The sequence below is a fragment of the Ricinus communis genome, chromosome 4, assembly GCF_019578655.1.
Source record: "Ricinus communis isolate WT05 ecotype wild-type chromosome 4, ASM1957865v1, whole genome shotgun sequence".
NCBI classification, from domain to species: domain Eukaryota; kingdom Viridiplantae; phylum Streptophyta; class Magnoliopsida; order Malpighiales; family Euphorbiaceae; genus Ricinus; species Ricinus communis.
This window is the reverse complement of record NC_063259.1, coordinates 11,316,465-11,343,583: the sequence shown is the minus strand read 5'-3', so window position 1 is coordinate 11,343,583 and position 27,119 is coordinate 11,316,465. Positions and strand designations below refer to the sequence as shown.

Here is a 27,119-nt window from a genome sequence, read left to right as displayed (position 1 = left end):
AATGACGTGTCTCCCAAAATGTCAAGAACAAAGGTGTAGAAGTGGGGGTCATGAGAGAAGTCTAGAAAATCGTGTTTAACCTTGTCTCTTTAAGGCGCCTATTCAGAAGCGGTAAGTATACAGAGCACGTGCCACTCTACCATGCAACGGCCGTAACAATGCAAAAGCCTTGAATTGCGTGCCAATAAGGAATCGAATCTGACAAACATCTAATATGCGTAAATCATCCAAATTGCTTGGTTTATGCCTGGAAATCAATCAATTTCCCATCAAGGAGTCCGAAAACTTGAAAAACTCATAAACATACCAAAGTGCGATCAAATAGGAATAGATATGACTCAAATATACGAATAAACGACTGATAAACAGTCAATAAACATGCATAGAATCATCTATATCAAATTACCCCACACTTAAGTGTTTGTTTGTCCTCGAGTAATCAACAATTCACTCATCAAACATATACCAAAGAACTTAATCAAATACATTGCAGGAGGTAAGCTTAAAACAAGTCTCAAAACTGCGTAATGAATTTCCTCAAAATCCCCAAATCATTAAATCCTTGAGAAAGAGAACAAAGTTAATAAAGCTTGCTAAAATTAAAATGATAAACCATCCAAATTGAGAATTTGAGAACCATGCCTTACAAGATGTCACTCAAAACACACAAGTATATATAGGTGAAAGAAGATCGCCAATCTCTTAATGCAAAAATACAGAAAAAGTGCTTACCATAAGCTTGCTTATAGATCCAATCTCCGCTACTGTGAAATAATCAATAATCATGATTAAAGGTCTTGAGCCAGGTTGTAATGGGATTACGGTAGGGTATGGAGAAATATGGAAAATAGGCTAAAAGTTGCTGGAAAATTATGCAGGTAATGCAAGACAATAGCCAAGGATCAGATGCTGTACCAAAAATGAACACTAAGTTGCTTTAATAAGATGATGCTCGAAATGAACTAAAAGGTTTTTTTTTAATTAACTACTCCTGCAAAGGTGATCTTATTGCAGGAATAGCTTCTGGCACGCCTGTTACAATTTTTACTACCCAATAACCAATTTTAAAATGATATGTACCATTTGGATTGAAGGGAGCATCTACGAAAAATCTAGCAACTTAGTGAATATATACAAAAAGAATGCAAATTGATCCAAAACGAAATGCAGCATAAACTTACATAATTTCTAGTAACAATAGTAGAATGAATAGAAGTGATAAAATGAGTGTCAAAGGTGAATTACAACGAAAGAATGGGCTAAGGCTCAAAATTGGTTCACTAAGGGAAAAATAGGGTTAGGCTTTTGGCCAAATTGTGTAAATCCTAAGTGTCTAAATCATCTCATGACTATCAAAAATTCATGTGATCTCAAAAGTCATCATAAAGCAAGTTCTAGAAACAAAAATTCTGTACAATGCTCGCTAGTCAAAAACAAAAGGAGCGTAAAAACCTCACCATTTGAGTGGGTTAAAATTGCATGAATTCTCAAACCAAAGTTTAAACAATCAATCATACTAATAAGCATCAATATTAATAGTGTTCTATATCCAAGATAAAGTAAAATGGAAAAATTAAGGAAAACACTGGCTTTAATCTGCTTGATTGAAATTAAGAGATTCGTTCATTGCCTTCTTTCAACAAGATTTGATAAAAGCTATAAAGGTATCCATTCAAAAGAGAAAAATCATCAACTACTCGATTAAAACAAAACTCAAGATAAGGACAGTAAGAATGAATGGACTCAATCAATAAGGGAAATGAAAGCAAAATAAAAACAGCAGAATACCATCCTTACAGAGGTTCGAGATAACAAAATTGGTACATGCACAAAACTAAGGTACCTACCCCACACTTGAGAAAAACACTATCCTTAGTGTGAAATAAGGTAGGCACTCCAAAAGGGAGATAAAATACGCACAAAGAAGCAAATTATAAGAGTCCACAAAAAGCTAGAAAACTAAAAGAAAAACAAGACAACAGAAAGAGATAAAAACTAGAAATAGTCTACTGGATACTGCCCTTGATGTGTGCTTTAACACTCCAAGATATGTTAGTCCTTAAAATTGCATATGAGCATCGAGTAGGCTAACTCTGGCAAAACTCAAGAATAAACACATCCCAAGCAACATCTAGTAAAAGGTTCAATAACATAAAATCATCTCAAAATAAAACAAACTAAAAATAAACTGAAATATCTAACTAAAAAAAATAAAATAAATACATAAATAAAAGATGTTCAAAACTCAAAAAAGCATAAATAGATTCGGGAATGCCTCCCGAAGGCACTTCTTTTTGTTCGAGTCATCTAGCTGGACTTTGCAGCAGCATTCCTGCATCGTAGGAAAATTGAGAAGGTGGGCTCAATGTAAGTTGGGGCTTGAGGCATATAAGCGTAAAGAGGAGGTCCAATGTGTGCAGTAGATGACCAAGGAGGTGCTCTCCACATCGAATTGGGATGCCCATTTATCCACTCCAAATCCTGTCTAAGTGACCTATCATAAACAAACTTGCAACTACCCTTCTCGGGTGTATCATAGCATAAAGTCTCAAATTGATACAAGTTGTTTTGTTCAGATGAATAACACATATCAACAGGGAAAGAAACATGTATAGCATCATCCATTTGTACATCCTGTGTTTGCTTATCACATGCAAGACCAATTCCATCAATACTGCAAATGGCATGAACATGGTCGGTGGGAGAACTATCAAATGGAGGTAAACTAAAGGTAATAAAGTCATCCCCTACATTAAGTTCTAACTTTCCCTCAAATACGGCTATTTTAGCTCTAGTCGTGGCAAGGAAAGGTCTCCCCAAAATCAACGGTACACTATGCTCATTATCCATATCCATAACCACAAAGTCCACAGGAAATATGAACTTATCTACCTTGATTAGCACATTCTTCACAATCCCCCTAGGAAGCTTAACAGAATGGTCAGCTAATTGAATGCACATCCTAGTGGGTTTTGCCTCCCCCATACCTAGCTTATTGAACAAACTAGTGGGCATGACATTTATGCTAGCCCCCAAATCAGCTAATGCATCATCAACACACTAGTTACCTAAAGTGCAAGGAATAGTAAAACTCCTTGGATCGTGACGTTTCTCTGGTAACTTGCTCTGAAACACTGCTGAGCACTCTTCGTTAAGCTTAACATAGGCTACCTCCTCCAACTTCTTTTTTCTGCTAAGTATGTCCTTTAAGAACTTGACATACTTCGGCATCTGCTTCAATATGTCAATAGAAGGCAAGTTAATATGCAGTTGTCTAAGAATATCCAAAACTTATCAACTACTTCAAGGCTCGCTTGTTTCAGCCCAGCAGATAAGGAATCTTGGGTTGATATTCCCTGACTGGGATTGGTTTCACCTTTTGTCCCTCAGGTTCCTTAACCTTACTGCTCGCCTCAACCTGCACATCATTAGTGGAGTCGTCAAAAACAGGCTTAGAAGGAGTTGAAACTAATGGTGCTGGGGAGCGCTCCTTGTTGCCTCTCAGACAGCATCTTAGAAATTTGGCCAATCTGAGTCTCCAAGTTCTGAATCGAGGCCTGCTGATTCCTAAGTGCACTATTAGTCTGCTAGAATCTCATCTCCGTAGTCGACACAAACTTCATCATAAGCTTTTCTAAATTTGACTTCTTTTTTGGTGGAGGAAGAGCTTGTGCAGGCCCAGCTGGCTGTTGCTGTAGCTGCTGATGAAGTTTCTAAAAACCAGGTGGAACTTGGGTATTATTGTTCCTCCAACTGAAGTTGGGATGATTACACCACCTAGGGTTGTATGTGTTGCTATAAGGGTCGTTCTGCTACCTTGGGGCATTTCCCATATAATTAACCTGCTTGACATCAGAAGACACAACAGAAACAGATGGAAAAGTAGAGGAAGATGAAGCAAACATACCTCCCACAAAAAGATAGTTCGTGATCAGTGCAGCCACCACAAACTCGCAGCGTTGTTCGCCGCATGAACCCAAGATTCAGAGTTGGTCAATCTTCTTGGCTAGAAGCTCCACCTGGGCTGCCAAGGCTACTGTAGAATCCACTTGGTTGACCACTCCTTGTTTTCTTGATCGGCTCATTGTTCATGGCCATTTCCTCTATCAAGTTTTGAGCCCCGCCGCAAGGCTTCCATCGCTTAGCCCCCACCGCCGGCAAGATCCATCATCCGCCTCATTGCAAGGTTGAACCCACGTAGAAGGTCCAACCTCGTGATCCACACCGCAATCCGTGATGTGGGCAGCACCTCTCCCATGCATCGTACATGCTTTCATCATCAAACTGCACAAAAAAAGATATGTCATTTCTAAGTTTAGCAGTTTTAGTGGGAGGAAAATACTTATAGAGAAATTTTTCAGCCAACGCCTTTCAGGTAGTAATCGTTTGCTATGGAAGAGATTGCAACCATCTCTTTGCTCTGTTCCTTAAGGAAAATGGAAGCAATATCAACCGAATGGCGTCATCGGTTTTCCATTTATATTGAATGTGTCACAAATCTCCAAAAAGTTAGAGATATGTGCATTAGGATTCTCGTGGGGCAATCCTCCAAACTGCACGCTCTACTGGATCATCTGGATAACATTGGCCTTTATCTCAAAATTGTTGGCCACTACAGCAGGTCTGACAATACTAGTTTTCATCCCATCCAAAGATGGTCGAGAAAACTCGTACATCGTCCTATGGTCGTCATCGGCTTGGGGGTTGTGGTTCTCCATCACGTTAGCTCTATGAACCTAAACTGTAACTCTGACCTCCTCCTCAACTGCCTGCAAATGTCGTCTCAATAATCTGATAGAGCGCTCCGGGTCAGATAAGGGTTCTACGGGATCAGGATTGGAGCTCCTGGTCATAAACTACTTGAAAACGACAATCCAAACAACCACCAATCAATAAAAACAATAAAATAAAGAATAAAGAATAAATAAATAAACAAATAATGACTAAAGTAACACAAAAATAATTCACTTTAGTTCAAAGTTACGGTTCCCCGGCAACGACACCAAAAACTTGATGGGCTATTGATGCAACCTACACCTAAGGCAGTCAACCTATCGATGCGGCCTATCACTAGTAAGTATCAAGGTCGTATCCCTGAAGATCGGGTGAACCTAGAGTTACTACTATTCACTATGTTATCTAGTCTGAAACAAGGTGTGACAAGTCTAAATTAACTAACAATGACTATGAATGCAAATAAATAAATGAACAGCAACTACAATCGAAAGACAACCGCAATAAGAGAAACAAACTCAAGGGGGTACCTAAGTGATGGAATTCTAAGGTTGATTTTATAAGTTACCAATCTTGCTTACCTGTGCCTAAATCCTGAATCAAATTCGGTTCCTCTCTCGAGCTCTCTGAGTTCCTAAACCTACACTAACCTAATGGAATCTCTTCCTATCAGATTATTACAGATTAGCATTAAGCGTGATTTAGAACTATTAAAAGTTATTAATTCTTAATCCGGCGAGTAAATTAACCTTATCTCTAAGTGTTAACTACCAGTACTTACTATTCAAATTCCAGTTATAATAAGCATTTCTCAATGTCAAGAAACAACCTATAAGATAATTAATTCAAAGTCTCAAATTAACCGAATCAAATTTTATTACTGAACATCAAGGAGATTACAAGAATGGCAAATAAAAATCTAATAACTAAGCACAATCCATCAACAAAGGTGAACCCCAATGGGTTCGGCGCCCCTAGCTACTCATAATGAAAGAAACAAATACAAAAGGAAATAAACAATAGAAAAGGAAATAAAACATGTAACCGCTCTTCTCTCGAATCAGAGTGGGAATGTTGCAAGCCAACTCTAAAACCAGCCTCAAGTATAGATCTCGGATGTCTCGATCAATCATCTAGAACCTTCAATCTTTGCTTGAATCTCCCAAATCAATCCTTTGAAATGACGTTGGTCTCCCAAAATGTCAAGAATAGAGGTGTAGAAGTGCGGGGTCGCGCGCGTAGAAAAGTTTAAAAAATCAGAAGCGGAACCCTGTCTTGTGTTGCATGCGCCTACTTATAGGCATAAGTGCCATAACCCGTGCCATAGCTCATGCAAATATGCACGGCCCGTGCAAAGGGCAAGGGAGGTCGTGCAACTGCCTGTGCAAAAGCCTCGAATTGCACACCAACAAGGAATCGAATCCGACAAACATCTAATATGCGTAAATCATCCAAATAGCTTGGTTTCTGCCCAAAAATCAATCAATTTCCCATCAAGGAGTCCGAAAACCTGAAAAACTCATAAACATACAAAAGTGCAATCAAACAGGAATAAATATGACTCAAATATACGAATAAACGATTGATAAACAGTCAGTAAACATGCATAGAATCATCTATATCACATACGCCTCCTCAATAAATGGAGGGATCGCTCTAGTTCAGCAAGAGGGTGTACAAGAGTAGGATTAGAGCTCCTGGTCATAAACTACCTGAAACCGAAAGGCAGTAACCAAAGAACACAAGAATAAATACGATAATAAAGAATATATATAAAAAAATGAAAAGACAAAAAATAAAAAACGGCTAGATTAACAGAAACACAAATTCACTTTAGTTCACACAAAAGTTCTCTGGCAACGGCGCCAAAAACTTGATAGGTTATTTGTGTAGCTACAATATAAGGCAGTGAACCTATCGATGCAGACTAGCACTAACGGTGAGTATCAAGGTCGTATTCTCGGGTAAGGGTGATCCTAGAACTACTGCAGCGTCTTATGATATCTAATCCTAAAAAATCAATGAAGTTGCTACTTTATGATTAAGTGTAAACAAGTGGTTAACTAAGTGTCAGACAGACTGAAAGGATTTAGTAAAACAATCAAAGGAAAAAGCAAACCTAAGGGGACCTAAGCTAGTTGGATTTTAGTGAAGATAAGATTATATTGATTACCAATTGCAATTACCCGTGGATGAATTCTTAACTGAATTTGGCTTCCCTCTCGAGATAACCGAATTCCTAAACCTAATAACCTAAAGTTGGAATCTCTTCCTAACGATCGATTATTAAATTAGCATTAAGCTTTAACCCACCTCTATTAAGATTTGTTAATTCTTAATCCGGCTAGTCAATTACCCTTATCTCTAAGTGATCATTAACCAGTTCTTGCTATTCAAATTTCTAATTACTAAATGAATTTCTTAATTACATAAAGCAATCTAAATACCACAACTAACGCCTCATGAATAATGTGATTTCTTATTAATAATGAAAGCAAGAAGAGACAAGCATTGATAATCAAAGTCTCATAAGCATTAAAAGTAATCCAACAACATACGAACCCCAATGGGTTTAACAAATTTAGTTACTATACTAATAAGCAACACAAAGTAAAAAAATTCAGAAAAGTAAATTGAAGGCATGTATACCCTTCTTCTTCAAGTTGGATGAAAAATCCTAAATTCCTAATTCCGAATGATGAACCCTAATTTGCCTCTTGAATGCCCCAAATCTCTTCTTGATCTTCAATTTAATGTTAAAACTAATGTAATCCTTCCTGCAATTGATGAAATGGTCTTCTAAAGTCGAGTATTGAAGTTTGGGAAAAGATGGCTTATGCTTGTATATGTGAAATCAAGTCAAAAAATCGAACCCTAACTCAATAAATTGCATTTGCCTATATAAATCTCTCAGCGCGGCCGTGATCAAGCCCGTGTTGATCAGCATGGGCGGAGTCCAGGCCGTGCTAGACCTCCGCATCCTGCAACTTACGGCTTCTTCCTGGCCATGCCCTCACTGATGTTGAGCCACCATGGGCCGTGGTGGCTTCGGAAACCATGCCAAGATGGCACTCTTGAGGGTCAAGTGTTGATGGTTGAGCACGGCCAGAGTCCAGGCCGTGCTCAACCTTGGAATGCTAGTCCTTGCTCAATTTTGATGGATTCTAGTTTGTAATTGCGCATATTTCCCATGATTACTGATAATGTCCCTCGATAATGACCTAAAACGTGAAAGGAACCTAAACACAAGTGATTGTGGCATAAAACAAGATAACTATGCACACAAAATGTAAATAATTGGGTATATAAACATGTATAAAATGATGCACATCAAAAATCATCTAAAGAAACAACGTCGGGGTGTCAAAATTCAATTAGTCTTATGAACAACTGATTCGCTCTATAGAGTAAGTTTCAAATTTTACAGTTTAGTCCTTGATATTGTAAAAATTACCATTTTAACTCTCAAATAACAATTAGGTCCAAATTAAGTTCAAGAAGATAATTTTAGGTGGATATACTTTGACCTTAACCTTGAATTCGCTTGTCCTTCTCCTCCCGAGACCCGAGAAAGTAGTAACTCTCATCATAGGTCTTCCGTTTTTCCCTCGATATCTAGATCTGGAAAAGGGATGCTAGCAGTAACTTATTAAGTTTTCTTTGCTCAACCCTTTTGCAAAGATTTCTATGTTAGTTTTTCTCAAAAAACTTACTTGCACTTTAATGGATGTAATCCATTTAGATGGGTCAACCACAGTCTTCACTTGGTCAAACAATATGGTATCCACAATAGAATCTTATGTCTTGATGCCAACTTTAAGAGTTAATATCAAACTTACATTTATTAGATCAAGTCTTTCAACTTTATCTAATTGTATATGTTTCTCTTAAACACCACCTATTAGTATATATCCTATATAGACTTTATTATGATCATATATCATAAATAGAATATATTAGAGTTAATAGTTATAAGAGTATATATCTTATGAGAAGACTTATGATATGCTATTATGCAGCTACAATCTAAGGCAGTGAACCTATCGATGCAGTCTAGAACTCATGGCGAGTATCAAGGTCGTATTCCTCAGGAAAGTGAAAGCCGAGAGTTACTTCTTTGTTCTCTGTTATATTAGCCTAAAATGAATGATGAATAATTTCTAAACTAACTAATAAATATAAGCTAAGTTCTAAGGGAGATGCAGGAATGAATGGATAAATGAAACAACCAAGACAAGAAAGCAAACCCAAAGGGAATCTAAACTGGTTGGCAATCAAACAAAAGATAATAGATTGATGAGTCCAATTATGCTACCTGTGGACGAAGTCTTAACTAAATTCGGTTTCTCTCTCGAGCTCACCGAATTTCTAAACTTAAGAACCTAAAGTTGGAATATCTTCCTAACAATTGATTCTTAAATTTGCATTAAGCTTTAATCCGCCTCTATTAAGCTTTGTTAATTCTTAATCCGGCTAGTTAATTATCCTTATCTCTAAGTGATTATTAATCAGTTCTTGCTATTCAAAATTCCAATCGCCAAATGGATTTCTCAATCACATAAAGCAATCTAAACATCACAATTCACAACGTCTCATGAATAATGCATCATCTTATTAATACTGAAAGCAAGAAGGATACAAAACTAAACTCAAACAATCCAACAATTTAGTACTAAGCTAACATAGTAAAGAAATCCCAATGTATTTAATCAATCTAGCTAAACATGTTCATCTTTAAAACAACTAGGAAATCAATTATAATGAAAGAATAACAAAAATGGAACATATACACCCTTTTCTCTCGAATCGGATGAACAGCTCCAAATTTGAATCAGCAGCACGATCAGTTTTCCCAATTGCCTCTCGAATTGCTTCACTACTCTTTTGCATCTGAAACCTTGCGATTCTGGGATTCTTCCTCTCTCCAACTCTCTCCCAAAATCAGCACTATGCAAAAACTGAACCAGTCGCTAGGGCTCTCTCCTTACTTCTTGCTTAGCTAACCCTAAAAAAATATTTTTCCTTATATATTTGTCTCAGCACGGCCGTGCCCCCGTCGGTGCTGAGCCACCATAGACCGTGCTGGAGGCCGTGGTGGCTATGGAAATCGTGCCCAAAATGCCATGTTTTGAAGACCAAAAGCTCATGGTTGGTCACGGCTAGAGTCCAGGCCATGCTAATCAGCACGGCATTGACCTAGGCTGTGCTCAATTGATGCATAGCGAGCTCTTGTCCGATCTTGATGAATTCTCGTTCATTTTCGCATGTATTGATCTATAATTGCTCAAATACTGATGATGGTCCTATAAATTCTCCTGAAATGCAAAAGAACACAAAACACGGGTGTTCTTACAATAAAAGCATAATAATTGCTAAGAAAATATACAATAATATGCAAGCAAATATGTGTAAAACTATGCACATCATATCACCCCACACTTAAGCTATTGCTTGTCCTCAAGCAATTAATAACTCAAGTCACAAAACTGTAGTCAGCAATTCCTTACAATTTATGCCCCTAGTCCACAACAGATAGTATTCAACACATCTCAAAGGATACTCAATCATAAATCAAATTGCAAATCATTAACAGAGAATGGAAATAATATTAATGCATGAATAACTTAAATGATAACTCAACACAAACATCACGAACCAATGCCTCACAGGGATCAATCAAGTCGCTCAAAGTGTATATTAGGTGAATAACAAATCCCTCAAAGCAAATGCACAAGACCCGCTCACCATAAGCTTGCTCATAAATCATATCTTCGCTACTGTGAATAAGTAAATACCAAAATCAAAGGGTCTTTACCAAGGTTGTAATAGGGCTAAGGTAAAGGTACAGAGATTTGGACAGAAGTGTGAAAATGCTGGAGATCTTGCAAATAAATAACAGTATATGCTCAAGGGATTAAATGCCTAAAAACACAAAAATAATTATTCACTAAAATCCCTACTTCGTAGAATAACGCTCACAAATGCTCTAAATCCAATAAAGAGATAAATAATTAAAGAATTTTGTTTATTTTTCTTCTTCTTCTTCTTCTTCTTTTTTTTCTTTTTTTTTTGAATAATGAACTAGCAGCTTATAAGCTACCGCTGCATACAACTTGAACAAACGTAAAGAATAAAAAATACAGTTTGGATCAAAGGGAGCATCTAAAATATCAAAAAGACTTCGTGAATTTACCAACATAGCAACTTGGCATTTTAATCCCACATAGGGGTAAGCAAATCCCAAAAGCCAATTCCAGCATAAGGGTAGAGGAAAGACAAATGTAAAGAATGGTATAACTGAAGTGTATAGGTGTAGATTATGAAGAAAAGGTTAAGGCCCAAAACTGGCTAACTAATGGAAACATAAAGGGTAGGCTTTAGCCAAATGTGGTGAATCCTAAATCGCCCAAATCATCTCATGGTATCCACAATATTCATGTAACTTCAACAAGCATTACAAAGTAAGTTCTAGAAGCAAAGTCAAGTACAATGCACACTCAAACAAGAAATATAAAGAGCATAAGTATAATGAATGCTCAACAGGCTCAAAAACTCACTTTGAAGTGTGGTATTAGGTGCAATTGGTTCGCAACATCATTAATTGAATCATTACTTAAGAAACACATGCATATGACATTATCAACGTTCTAAGTTAAAATTCGACAATTCAAAAAAATAATTAAATAACACCGATATAACCCGGCAGGTTTGATATGTAAAACACCATCAATTGTTTTCCAAGGATAATGAACAACAAAGAAAGGTAACTGTAATTCTATAATTCAAGTCATCAATCAGCTACAAAATAACATACTTAAGTGCATAAAGACACAGTGTCCTAACATCCTGATGCAACCAAGGATGCATCTAAGTCAACTAGCATGGATCCACTAGCCTATGGAGGACCAATGACACGAGCAAGGAGTAAGAAGTTCAAGCAAGCCTTAGATTCTTACTTGGAGCATGTTTTGAAGATGGCTAATGATGGTGCTTTTGATGGTTTTGATGATGATAACAATGCCTTGAAGATAGTGACATCAATTGCTATTAATGAGTAAAGGGGGTAGAAGCTCAACTTCCATAAGGCGTGACCACGCCTTACAACCTGTGAGCTGCGCAGAAAGGGGGCAGAAGCTCAACTTCCATAAGGAGTCACCATGCCTTACAAGCTGCCTACAAAAAGAGAAACATTTGTAATGGACCCGTTTTTAGTTAATTTCCTTTATTTTTAGAAGTATTGGATAAAGAGATCTTCCTCCCATGAATTTAGGATTTTAATTAGGGTTAGATTACTCTTTATCTTATCCTTCCTTATAGGGATAAGATTAACTGCATATTAGGAGTCTTTTAGGGTTTGATTTTTATTCCTTATCTCTTTGTCCTTTTAGGATTTAGAATCACTTCAAAACTCTATAAATAGAGCTATGTATTTCGGCTAAAGCAATAAGATCAATATATATTTCTGAATGAAGTTTTATTTGAGTTGTTCTCTTATTCCTTAAGGTGCTCCTTATTGAATTTTTTGAGATTAAATTCACTTGTTTGATTTAGTTTCACATCTACATGTTTGATCAATCAATTAACTTTTTATTAGTTTCTTGGGTTGTTTGAACATTCTTCATCTATTTATAACTAAAGGGCTTACTAGTTCTATTGCTAAGTTTGTTAGTTCCATAATCAATTGCAAACTTTCGAGTTAGATTTTGGAGCGACAATTCGAACTTATTGGTAAGGGTGCTTCCTCATAAATAGGGAGAGCATTTATCAGTTTGAGTTTCTCACCATTGCTCATCTTGGTGTTTGAACGTATCCGGTTCGAGTTCGTATCATTTGGTATCAAAGCCAAACTTGTAAGTTTGGTTTACTTTCTTTTCAATTAGGGGTCTGTCTTCCATTTCATCTCAATTTCTGTTCGCATCATTATAAAAAAGAAATACTATTTTCATTGCTGTCCGCATACCAAGGCAGATTTCTAAAAAAGAAGAAGAAAAGAACGAAAAACTAACCCTAACCGTTTGTGTTGGGTAGTTCTTGAAGAATTGATTCTTGATTGATTCATTCCACAATTCTTTTTAATTGATTGGAGCTGATCTTCATTCTTGAAATTTTGATTTGGGTAATTATTTTGTTTTCTCTTAAAAAGCTTTTCTTTTGGGTTAATTGAGTCTTGTTTGATTAGTTGTAAGCTTGTTTTGTTCACACGCTTATAATTCGTTTTATTGATTCACGAGTGTTCTATTGAACTTCAGAATTAATAAACGTTAAGAGGTTGTGAAAAACTTATTCTTGTGATTACTAGAACAATTTGATTTAATTTCTATAAGGAATTCAATTCTTTGTGAGTGAAACACATGAGGGAGTGATCTTTTCTTATTTTGCCTTTGACTATAAGAAGCCTCCAGAGTATAACACTTGATCACGTCTTTTTTTTTATTTTCTTTTCTAGTCTTTTGGTTTAACCATGTCATCTGAACAACCATTGACTTTGGAAAATTTAGCTTATACATTGAGAGATGTAGTAGAACATATGCAAAAGCAATTCCAAAAACAAGATGACAAATTAACTAGGTTATTGAATGATATGCCTAAAACGTCTAAAGGGGATGGTTATGATAATGACCAAGAAAGTGAGTCTAAAGGTTCTAGACATAATCTCCAACCCAAAATTGACACTAATTTGGGTAGCATTAAGATGAAAATACCATCTTTTCATGGTAAGAGTGACCTTGAAGTTTATGTGGAGTGGGAAAAGAAGGTTGAAAGGGTTTTTGAATGTCATAACTATAGTGAGTCTAAAAAGGTTAAACTTGCTATTGTTGAATTTTGTGATTATGCTGCCATTTGGTGGGATCAATTGGTGAGTGGTCGTAGGCATTATGGGGAACCCGAAGTTGGTTCATGGGATGAGGTTAAACGCATTATGCGTAAAAGGTTTGTGCCATCGCACTACCAAAGGGATTTGTACAACAAGTTACAAAATTTAGTACAAGGTAGTAAGAGTGTTGAGAAGTATTGGCAATCTATGGAGATAGCTATGATTAGAGCCAATATAGATTAGGATAGGGAAGCCACAATGGCAAGATTTCTGCATGGTTTGAATCATGATATTGCTAACATAATTGAATTGCAACATTATGTAGAGATGGAGGACATGTTGCACATGGCCGTAAAGGTGGAAAAGCAATTAAAAACCAAGAACAGAAGTGCTGCCCCTAGCTCAAAATGGAGTAACACATGGAAAGGGAGCAATCGGCCTCCTAACAAGGGTCGTGAGGCATTAAAGGACATCAAGGCAGCCCCTAAATTTGATGTTAACACTAAGCCAACAACGAAAAGTGACCTCAAATCAAAGAAAGTGCAATGCTTCAAGTGTTTGGGGTATGTGCATATATCTTCCCAATGTCCAAATAAGTGAACCATGGCAATTCGAGGTGGTGAAGTGGTCTTTGAGAGTGATGAAGAATTTGAACCTGGTGAGGAGGATTACCTAGGCATGCCTGAGTTGGAGGATTGTGATGATGTGCAATTGGGTGAGGTTAGTAATGTACTTGTAACCTTTAGAGCTCTTAATTTACAACCTATTGATGATGATGCTCAAAGGGAAAACATATTCCATACTACATGTAAAGTACAAAACCATGATGCTAATTGTAGTTTAATAATTGATAGGGGTAGTTGTACTAATGTAACAAGTGCTATGATGGTTGATAAACTTAGACTTCCAACTATTAAGCACCCTAAGCCATACACCTTGCAATGGCTTAATGATCAAAGTGGGATTAGAGTTACTAAGCAAGTACGGATTGCATTTAGTATAAAGAAGTATCATGATGAGGTACTATGTGATGTTGTTCCCATGCATGCATGTCATATGTTGCTAGGTAGACCATAGTTATATGATAGATCTGTAATTCATAATGGTTGAACCAATGCTTATTCTCTTGTAATGGATGGAAAACCGTATGTTTTGGCACCATTAAGTCCTAAAAAAGTTTGTGAATTACAAAAAGTTACAAAGGACCGAATGGAAGCATATGAGAAAGAAAAAAGGAAGTGTAAGAGTGCACATGAAAAAGAAAAGGTGCACAAGCAAAAGGGGAGTTGTGTGGAAAATAATGAGGGGCGAGAGCAAAGAGTGGTAAAAGGAGACTTTAGTGAGGATTTGCGCAAGAATGAGAGCAAAAGTGAGTTTTCTAGTTAGAGAGCGAGACATGAGAAAGGCTTTGAGTGAAAATAGGCAAGTACTTGTACTTATGTACAAGGAAACTTTATTTAACACTAATAATCTTAATTCTTCTCTTCCTAGTGTGTTTGTAAGTGTTTTACAGGAGTATGACAATGTGTTTCCTAAGGAGTTACCTAGTGGGCTGCCACCACTAAGAGGGATAGAGCACCAAATTGACTTTGTGCCGGGGTCATCCATTCCAAATAGACCAGCCTATAGAGCCAATCCCGAGGAGACCAAAGAGCTACAACGCCAAGTTGAGGAACTACTTAGTAAAAGTTATGTTAGGGAAAGTCTTAGCCCATGTGTTGTTCCTATTTTATTAGTCCCTAAGAAAGATGGGTCTTGGCGTATGTGTGTTGATTGTCGTGCAATTAACAAGATTACCATTAAATATCGTCATCCTATTCTTAGGTTAGATGATATGTTAGATGAATTGCATGGAAGTGTTATCTTTACTAAAATTGATTTGAGAAGTGGCTATCACCAAATTAGAATGAATATAGGTGATGAGTGGAAAACAACATTCAAAACTAAATTTGGTTTGTATGAGTGGTTGGTCATGCCTTTTGGCTTAACTAACTGATGGGTGCTACTCGTGTTAGCTACAATCTAAGGCAGTGTACCTATCGATGCAGTCTAGCACTAATGGCGAGTATCAAGGTCGTATTCCTCGGGAAAGTGAAAGCCCAGAGTTACTTCTTTGTTCTTTGTTATATTAACCTAAAATGGATGATGAATAAATTCTAAACTAACTATTAACTACGAGCTAAGTTCTAAGGGAGATGCAGGAGTAATTGATAAGTGAAATAATCAAGACAAGAAGACAAACCCAAAGGGAATCTAAACTAGTTGGCAATCAAACAAAAGATAAAGGATCGGTGAGTCTAATTATGCTACTCGTGGATGAATTCTTAACCGAATTCGGTTTTTCTCTCGAGATAACCGAATTCCTAAACCTAATAACCTAAAGTTGGAATCTCTTCCTAACGATTGATTCTTAAATTAGCATTAAGCTTTAATCCGCCTCTATTAAGCTTTGTTAATTCTTAATCCGGCTAGTTAATTATCCTTATCTCTAAGCAATTATTAACCAGTTCTTGTTATTCAAAATTCCAATTGCCAAACGGATTTCTCAATCTCATAAAGCAATCTAAACATCACAATTCACAACGTCTCATGAATAATGCATTATCTTATTAATACTGAAAACAAGAAGAATACAAAATTAACCCAAACAATCCAACAATATAATATCAAGCCAATATAGTAAAGAAATCCCAATTGATTAAATCAGTCTAGCTAAACATGTTCATGTTTAAAACAATATAGGAAATCAATTACAATGAAAGAATAATGAAAATAAAACATGTACACCCTTTTCTCTGGAATTGGATGAACAGCTTCAAATCTGGATCTACACTTTGATTAATCTCCCAAACTGCCTCTTGAATTGCTCCACTACTATTTTGCACTCGGAAACTTGCGATTCCGGGATTCTTACTCACTGCAACTCTCTCTTGCACTCAATACCGTGATGAACCGAACCAGCTGTGGCTCTATGTCACTCTTTTCCCCTCCCTCTTTCTAAGAAAAATTCATTTTCTTATATATTTAACTCAAAGACGGCCGTGTTCAAGGCCGTACGAAATTGTGGATCTCACCAAGTAGGTTTCACCATGGCCGTACATCTGTTGGCCACCACGGCCGTCAAGGCCGGTGGCTACTAAACCGTGCCCAGAGTGCAAATTTCAAGAATCAGTTATTGAGTTGAGTACGGCCAGTCCGTGCCGCGGCTCAATGTATGCATTGCGGGCTCTTGTCCGATATTGATGAATTCTCGTCCGTTTCCGCACGTATTGATCTATAATTTCTTAAACACCGATGATGGTCCTATAAATGTTCCTGAAATGCAAAAGAACACAAAAAACGGGTGATCTGGGAATAAAAGCACAATAATTGCTAAGAACATACGCAATAATATCCAAGCAAATATGTGTAAAACTATGCTCATCACTAACGCACCAAGTACTTTTATGAGACTAATGAACCATGTTTTGCGTGCGTATATTGGTAAATTTATGGTGGTATATTTTGATGATATCCTGATTTATAGTAAGAGCTTTAGTGAGCATATTGAACATGTTCGGATGGTGTTGATGGTTTTGCGTGAGAATTCTTTATATGCTAACCTTGCTAAGTGTGATTTTTGCACAAACAAACTTGTGTTTCTTGGTTTTGTTGTTAGTGCAAATGGAATTCAGGTTGATGAAGACAAGGTGAAAGCAATTAAGGAGTGGCCAACACCAAAGAATGTTAGTGACGTGAGGAGCTTTCATGGGCTTGCAAGCTTCTATAGGAGGTTTGTCAAGGACTTCAGTACCCTTGCCGCACCACTCAATGAGCTTGTAAAGAAGAACGTGAAGTTTCATTGGGAGAACAACAAGAAAAAGCATTTAATATGCTAAAGGACAAACTTACTTCATCTCCCATTCTTTCACTTCCAGATTTTTCCAAAACTTTTGAAATTGATTGTGATGCTTCTGGTGTAGGTATTGGAGCTATTTTAATGCAAGATGGGAAGCCAATAGCCTATTTTAGTGAAAAGTTGAATGGAGCTAGCTTGAAGTATCCAACTTATGACAAGGAATTGTATACTCTTGTGCATGCACTCAATATTTGGCAGCATTATTTGCTACCTAAGGAGTTTGTGATTCACACGGATCATGAAGCATTGAAGCACTTGAAGGGACAGAACAAGTTGAATAAGTGCCATGCTAAATGGAGTGAATTCATTGAAGCGTTTCCCTATGTCATTAAGTACAAGCAAGGTAAAGAAAATGTAGTTGCCGATGCACTATCTAGAAGGTGTGCTTTACTTGCTTCTTTAGAAACAAAATTGCTTGGTTTTGAGTATATCAAAGACTTGTATGTTGATGACCATGATTTTGGTTCTATTTTTCATGCTTGTGAACATGGTGCTATTGATAAATTTTATAGACATGATGGATTTTTGTTCAAAGAAAAACGTCTATGCATTCCTATGTGTTCTATGCGTGAATTACTTGTAAGAGAGTCACATGAAGGTGGTTTGATGGGACACTTTGGTGTTCAAAAGACTTTAGATGTTTTGCATGATCATTTCTATTGGCCTAAGATGATATCTGATGTGAATAGATTATGTGCTAACTGTATTGTATGCAAGCAAGCTAAGTCTAAATCATAACCTAATGGGTTGTACATGCCTTTGCACATACCTAATTCTCCTTGGATTGACATATTTATGGATTTTATGCTTGGATTACCTAGGTCTAAGCATGTGCATGATAGTATTTTTATTGTGGTGGATAGGTTTTCAAAGATGTCACACTTTATTGCATGTAGGAAAACCGATGATGCACAACATGTTGCTGAATTGTTCTTTAGAGAAATTGTACGTTTACATGGTATGCCTAGAACTATTGTTAGTGATAGGGACACCAAGTTTTTGAGCTATTTTTGGAAGACCTTATAGGGTAAATTGGGAACTAAATTGCTTTTTTCTACTACATGTCATCCTCAAACCGCTGGTCAAACTGAGGTAGTGAATAGAACTTTGTCACAATTACTTAGGACCATGGTTAAATAAAACTTGAGAATATGGGAAGATTGTTTGCCGCATGTTGAATTTGCATATAATCGTAGTATGCATTCTTCTACTCAATTTTGCCCATTTGAGTTTGTTTATGGCTTTATTCCTTTGAATCCTTTAGATTTGATTGCTTTACCTTTGAGTGAACAAGTGAATTTAGATGGCGCAAAGAAGGCTGAAATTGTGTTGAAGTTGCATGAAAAAATGCGTGCAAACTTGGAAAGACGCAATGAACAAATCACCCAACAACGCAATAAGGGCCGCAAAAGGATGGTATTTGAAGTTGGTGATTGGGTTTGGGTGCACTTCAGGAAGGAAAGGTTTCCCAACCAAAGGAAATCAAAGTTGATGCCACATGGTGATGGTCCATTTGAAGTGATAGAGCGCATCAACGATAATGCATACAAAGTTGACTTACCTGGTGAGTATAATGTTAATGCTACTTTTAATGTTACTGATCTGTCTCCTTTTGATTTTGATGAAGGCATTGATTCGAGGTCGAATCCTTTCGAAGAGGGGGGGGGGAATGATGCAACCAAGGATGCATCTAAGTCAACTAGCATGGATCCACTAGCCTATGGAGGACCAATGACACGAGCAAGGAGTAAGAAGTTCAAGCAAGCCTTAAATTCTTACTTGGAGCATGTTTTGAAGATGGCTAATAATGGTGCTTTTGATGGTTTTGATGATGATAACAATTCCTTGAAGATAGTGACATCAATTGCTATTAATGAGTAAAGACGGCAGAAGCTCAACTTCTATAAGGCGTGACCACGCCTTACAAGCTGCCTACAAAAAGAGAAACATTCGTAATGGACCCGTTTTTAGTTAATTTCCTCTATTTTTAGAAGTATTGGATAAAGAGAACTTCCTCCTATGAATTTAGGATTTTAATTAGGGTTAGATTACTCTTTATCTTATCCTTCTTTATAGGGATAAGATTAGCTGCATATTAGGAGTCTTTTAGGGTTTGATTTTTATTCCTTATCTCTTTGTCCTTTTAGGGTTTAGAATCACTTCAAAACTTTATAAATAGAGCTATGTATTTCGGCTAAAGCAATAAGATCAATATATATTTCTGAATGAAGTTTTATTTGAGTTGTTCTCTTATTCCTTAAGGTGCTCCTTATTGAATTTTTTGAGATTAAATTAACTTGTTTGATTTAGTTTCACATCTACATTTTAATCAATCAATTAACTTTTTATTAGTTTCTTGGGTTGTTTAAACATTCTTCATTTATTTATAACTAAAGGGCTTAGTAGTTCTATTGCTAAGTTTGTTAGTTCCATAATTAATTGCAAACTTTCAAGTTAGATTTTGGGGCGACAATTCGAACTTATTGGTAAGGGTGCTTCCTCATAAATATGGAGAGCATTTATCAGTTTGAGTTTCTCACCATTGCTCATCTTGGTGTTTGAACGTATCTGGTTCGAGTTCGTATCACATCCTAACAATACAAAACACCTAGTGATAGCAATTTCAGATATATTTAAAAACCATATGAGAGAGTAGGATTATAAGGTTTACCCACAACCACCCCACACTTGAAGAACACACTGTCCTCAATGTAAAATGTTATGGATACCCTGCATGGGATGCTCAACTAAGAGAACAAAGGCAATACAAACCAAGTGCATGACATGTATGAAAAATAAAGTAAATAAATGCAGAAAAATAAAAAGATCTAGGGGACTACCTTGATCATCCATCGAGGCTGATGTAATGGAAATTCAGTGCATCGAGGGTAGAAGCTGAAAATAATAAAATAAAGAAATAATCGTAGCTGAAAATAAAAATTAAATAAACTATGAAAACTAAAACTAATAAAATGTTTCAAAACAAAAGGTTATAATATTAAAATTGAAAAATAAAATTTGGGTGCCTTCCAAAAGCACTTCTTTTCTATATGATGAGTCTTTTTAGCTGGACTCATAGTGAAAAGCAAACGGGTGTGATCGACGACCATCCATCCTTCTTTCAAGCAAATAGCTTCATGTGTCCGCTTAGAGGGATAATCGTCAATTTCCTCTTCTCGACTATCAAGCAGGCTGCCAATATGATGAGTAAAACCCGCTCCTCATATAGTTGCATGTAGTCATGATGCTTTAGGGGCTCTTCCACTTTGAAAGCTGAAGTTTCACCAATTGGAAGGATCAACGGTTGGGCAATTTCTTTAGGAATGTCAATGGTTTTCTCCAGACCTTGGCTTGGTTCACTTGCTAGAAGAAATTCGAGCTGCTCCAAGACTTCTTCATTGGATAGCTTGTGCTCATCTTCCATCATCGAAGGGACTTGTGGAAATCCACCAAAAATTCCTAGAACTGCAACTCAGCATCATCAACTGTACATTCCTGTTGGTAGTCTTTCAGAGGAATCATGTACACCTCTTCCTTTTCTGGTTCTATCTCCATGTTCAAGGAGTCCTCCTACACATAAGCATCATCGTCAAACATAGTAGATAAACCAAAAAAATTCTCACCTGAACGCAAAGTGACGGTGCTCAAATGTTCTACGGATTCAATAGTGTTTGATAGAGTTCCCAATTGTTCTGCAGCTAGTAACTTGAAGATCAAACCTACTTGATGCTCTATGTTCTTAATCGAGGCTTGTTGACTTTCAAGTACCCTCTCTGTTTATTGGAATCTATCCTCAAGACTTGTAAAGTACTTCATCATCAGCTCCTTTGAAACTAACTCTTGATCTTGAGTTGAAGGTGCAAGACTAGGCTGCGGATGTAGTTGCTGAAATCGTGGTGGTTCTTGCCCATCTAAGCTCCATCCAAAGGGTGAATGAGTGCTCCATTCTTGATTGCAGGTGCTTTCATACGAGTTATTTAGCCAGCTTCCCGTATAATTCACCTGTTCAAAGTTATAAGAACAATAAGCAACATCACTGTACAATGGACAATCATTACTCAAATGTAAACCACAACAGATTTCACAAAATCTTGAGATGAAAGGATGGGGTTGGAGAGTTGATCGGTAGCCCTACAAAACCATTCAACTAGAGCTACTAAGGCTGCACGAGTGTCCCAATTTTTAGCACTATCTTGTTCCTGATCCTATTCTCCAACGCGTCATACAAAGAGTTTGATTTTAGCATTGAACCTCCTTATCATTCACTACCTAAATCATAAACTTAAACTAAATAAATAAATAAATAAAATAAAATAAAATAAATAAATAAAAATAAAAATAATAAAAAAATGGCTAAAGTAACAAATAGCAAATTTCACTCTAGTTTTCAAACATTCCCTTGTAACAGCGCCAAAAACTTGATATGCTATTATGTAGCTACAATCTAAGGCAGTGAACCTATCGATGCAGTCTAGCACTCATGGCGAGTATCAAGGTCATATTCCTCGGGAAAGTGAAAGCCTAGAGTTACTTCTTTATTCTTTGTTATATTAGCCTAAAATGAATGATGAATAATTTCTAAACTAACTAATAACTATAAGCTAAGTTCTAAGGGAGATGCAGGAATGAATGGATAAATGAAACAACCAAGACAAGAAAGCAAACCCAAAAGGAACCTAAACTAGTTGGCAATCAAACAAAAGATAACAGATTGATGAGTCCAATTATGCTACCCGTGGATGAATTCTTAACTGAATTCGGTTTCTCTCTCTCGCTCACTGAATTCCTAAACTCAAGAACCTAAAGTTGGAATCTCTTCCTAACAATTGATTCTTAAATTAGCATTAAGTTTTAATCCGCCTCTACTAAGCTTTGTTAATTCTTAATCCGGCTAGTTAATTATCCTTATCTCTAAGTAATTATTAACCAGTTCTTGCTATTCAAAATTCCAATTGCCAAATGGATTTCCCAATCACATAAAGCAATCTAAACATCACAATTCACAATGTCTCATGAATAATGCAATATCTTATTAATACTGAAAGTAAGAAGGATACAAAACTAAACTCAAATAATCCAATAATTTAGTACTAAGCCAACATAGTAAAGAAATCCCAATGGATTTAATCAATCTAGCTAAACATTTTCATCTTTAAAACAACTAGGAAATCAATTATAATGAAAGAATAACAAAAATGGAACATATACACCCTTTTCTCTCGAGTCGGATGAACAGCTCTAAATCTGAATCAGCACTGCGATCGGTCTTCCCAATTGCCTCTTGAATTGCTTCACTACTCTTTTACATTTGAAACCTTGCGATTTCGGGATTCTTCCTCTCTATAACTCTCTCCTGAACTCAGCACTATGCAAAAATCGAACCAACCGCCAGGGCTCTCTCCTTGCTTCTTGCTTAGCTGACCCTAAAAAAATAGTTTTCCTTCTATATTTGTCTCAGTATGACCGTGGTCAAGGCCGTGCTGGTTAGCATGGTTGGAATCCAGGCCATGCTGAACATTCGAATCTCACCAATTAGGGTTTCTTCATGGCCGTGCCCCCGCCGGTGCTGAGCCACCATGGGCTGTGCTGGAGGCCGTGGTGGCTACGGAAACCGTGCCCAAAATGCCATGTTTTGAAGACCAAAAGCTCATGGTTGGTCATGGCCAGAGTCCAGGCCATGCTGATCAGCACAGCCTTGACCTAGGCCGTGCTGAATGTATGCACAGCGAGCTCTTGTCCTATCTTGATGAAATTCCGTCCATTTTCATATGTATTGATCTATAATTGCTCAAATACTGATGATGGTCCTATAAATTCTCCTGAAATGAAAAAGAACACAAAGCACGGTGATCTTGTAATAAAAGCATAATAATTGATAAGAAAATATACAATAATATGCAAGCAAATATGTGTAAAACTATGCACATCAACTTGCAACACTCTTTATTGATATAAATATGTCTCAAAAAGTTAGGGTTCATCATCTTAGGAAACTTTTTCAATTTAGGTAATTGCAAGTTATGGACATTCTAATGATGATCCAAGTATTCTGTATCATGATATAATCTTGATATGATACTTTATCATAACTCTTCCTAAAATAGACATACATCATATGTACTGCTTAGGAATTCGGCATATGTGTCTTTCTCAAAGACAACTTGATTATAATATTCATTCATAAGATTTATATGTTACATAACTTATTTATGTTACTTATTTGTCTTAATATCAATGATAAAATCTTTATGCCTATTTAGGATCGCTTTAGTTCTCTCGCAATAGTATTTTGTTTTTCTTACTTTCATATAATCTTTTGTATGATATTCTAGAAACATAAGTAATTTAACTAAATAAGGCAAAAATTGCTAAATGTTATTGAATGAAATAATAATCAATAATTATTCTAGAAAAAGAATTAATAATAATTATTAAATTCTAAATAAGAAAAACAAAACTAATAACTAAACTAAATGGCAACAATTACCTTCAAGCTAGTCTATTCCTTCTTTTTGGAAATAGAAGCTTGTTCTTGCTTCTTGTCCTTCAAAGTAGCGAGATAAGCCTTGCAGTTCCTTCTCCAATGTCCTTCCTTCCCATAATGGTGACACTTTTCTCTATCCTTGTTCACACATCCAATAACCTTTAAGGCTTTCTTGGGCTTATTGGCATTCTTTCCCTTTTTTTCTTAGAATTACTCTTAGCAGCCTTAGAATATTCTACCATTATAACTACTCCCATTTGCTTCTTTATGGTGCCCTTTGTAGTCTTTAACATATTAATAAGTTTGGGTATTGTAGTATCCAACTTATTCATATAAAAGTTCATAACAAGCGAATAATTGTCAAGTAAAGATTACAAAATTAACTCTATAGTTAATTCATGGTCTATCATAAAACTAAGACGCCCTAGATTTTTAATATATCCGAGCATCTTTAGTCCATGTACATTCACATATGCACCTCAGCCATCTTGCATCGGAATAATTTTTTTGAGGTCTCATACCTTTCAGTCCTTGACTAATCATCAAACATTTCCTTCAAATGTAAGATGATAGTTTGAGCATCCATATTTTCATTTTGTCTTTGTAGTTCAAAAGTCATACTTCCTAACATCACATAAACAACTTGGTCATCGTCTTCTTAATGCTTTTTCTACTCTTGGACCACCTCCTCGGGTGCATCTTCGGCATGGAGACACAACAGGAGTGTGTCTAGCATATAAAGCTTCTTTTCTTATTTGAGAAGAATTCTCCCATTGCGATGCCAATGAAGAAAGTTTGGCCTAGTAAGCTTGTTGGTATCAAGGATACTACCAAAGATAGATTGCTACTCATCTTTTCTTACAACCTTCCAATATAAAAATAAATGAATATAAGTTAATTTATATAAGTAACTAATAAAGATCCTGCAACCTGTTACTTAACTCCTACTATTTTTTAATTCCCACTATTTTTCAATACAAATTAATAGCCTTCACTATCAATTTCGGATGCTAACAATTTAGCTATCCTAGTCTGTTAGAATTCCATATATCTTAATATGACCTTGAGTTTGCTCAACAAACCATATTAAAATAAATTAGGTAGACAACTATTTATCAATTGTATCTCCGTACAACTTCTAGATCAATTAGGTGACAACGGCGTTTGTCTAAACATATTTTATGATGTTATAAACATCATATATGTTTCACCTAATTCATGTCTTTATCTTTATATAATCAAGGCTTTGCATATTCGAATTAAATGAGATAGTTAAGTAATATCCATAAATTAAAATAGAGAACATACCCAAATAATAGCCAACCTTGAGTTTGCTTAATAAATTGACCTATATACAAGGCTCTCATCCTTATTTTAATTATGGAAGGCAACTTAATCATGTTCTTAACATGTGACTTAATATTGAATGAGGGATTTGTTAAAAAATGGTGATTAACATCTAGTGCTTTGGCATGAACATACAAATATCAAATATAAGGGTTTCATGCTTTGGCATTGATCATGCATATATCATGATCACATATATAATATGAGCTAAGTATGCCAAACTACTATGGATGATTATGGACTTTCTAAACTAGTTTTATCTCGAGCTATCGAAGATAACTAGATGGCCAAAACCTAGGTATTGCCTTCACGATTTTCAAGTCTTAAAGCAATATCCCTTCATCTACATTTTGTGCCACATCTCCATTCGGATTACAAAATAAAATTCTATCTAACTTATCTAAAACTATATATAACATTGACATATGATTTTAGAGAAACCTCGAGTTGCATTCAAGGGGAGTTAGATGAGAAAAGAATTTTACAACCTAAAGAAATTTAGAGAAAGGCAAGGAATGTAGTCCTTATTTAAAAAATACCAAATCAAAACATTTAACCATTCAACACAATCACATTGGTGTCTATAGGCCATAATAATCCATCATGCTAAATATAATCATATTATATAAAGCATATAAGAAAATCAAGATAGCATAATTCAAATTATTTGATCATTGCATACAATTAAGACTAAATGGAGTATGAAACATTAAAAAATAATCAAATTATATTAAAAAATCAAATTTTCTATATTTTAGAGTGTAATTTTCGGCCAAAATAAAAAGAAAAATTAGGACATAAAGTCAATCTTTGACCAAATAAACTTTACTAATCCTAGTCATGTTAGGAAATCAAGATTTAATCCTAGTTGAAGAAAGTTATAGAGAATTAAAATTAATTAAATCAGATTTAATTAATTAACTAATTCCCTTTAAAATATCCTTAATTTTAATTTTATGTCTTTTTAGAACACAAAGTCAAACATTAAGATATAAAGTCAAACTTATGTCTTAATTAAGATAAACAACCTAGTCATACTAGGATACTAAAACATAAGTCCTAGGTTAACAAAAATTAATGAAAAGATTTATTTAATTAAATTAAATTTAAAAAATAAAATTCTTTTTTAAATCCTTAAATTTTTGGCCATGTCTAAATTTTAGGGCAAAATTCAAACTCTTGTCTTGATCTAGACAATTTTCTAGTCCAACTAGGATTCTAAAATTATAAGTCCTTGTCCTAAAGGACTTATAGTACTTGTATTATTAAAACAACCTTTTAATTAATTTCCTAAACATATTAGGACAAGTAATTTTAATCATAATATAACTAGGATATGTCTTAAGACAAGGAGTCACATGCTAACTAGGATACTTTATCTAAAACTCCCTACAATAAAGGACTCCTTATTTAATAAGATTTAAGGATTTAATAAGGCTAATAAATCATATTAATTCCATAATTAATTGAATTCATCAAGATTCATCAAGACCCATCATGAAGAAAGTTAAATTTTCTATCAAACAATGCAAGATAATCAAGATGCACATGGTAATCATCAATACACAAAGCAACTATACAAGAAACATTATCAAGATTTAAATCAACCTTCAAGATTGCTTCAAGAACTCATCTTATGTATGATCTAGATCTGATATTCTTCCTTAAAGGGCTTGCCATTAGATCAAGAACTACACATGTGTCGAATTCCAACAAGCAACCCATACTATGCATATAACTCATCAAATCAACACCTGATTTTTATGTTGTGTGCATATATGGTGTTCATAAAGATCAAATCTTAAATTTACAGAAATCTGAAGGTTCATTATTCATCTTCT

At 35.7% G+C, this 27,119-nt stretch overlaps 1 pseudogene; it reads left to right on the top strand.

Annotated features, from left to right (window-relative positions):
* The first annotated feature begins 4,228 nt into the window (after positions 1–4,228).
* On the top strand, positions 4,229–4,317 carry LOC112534802 (annotated as a pseudogene).
* The last annotated feature ends 22,802 nt before the right edge of the window (positions 4,318–27,119 follow it).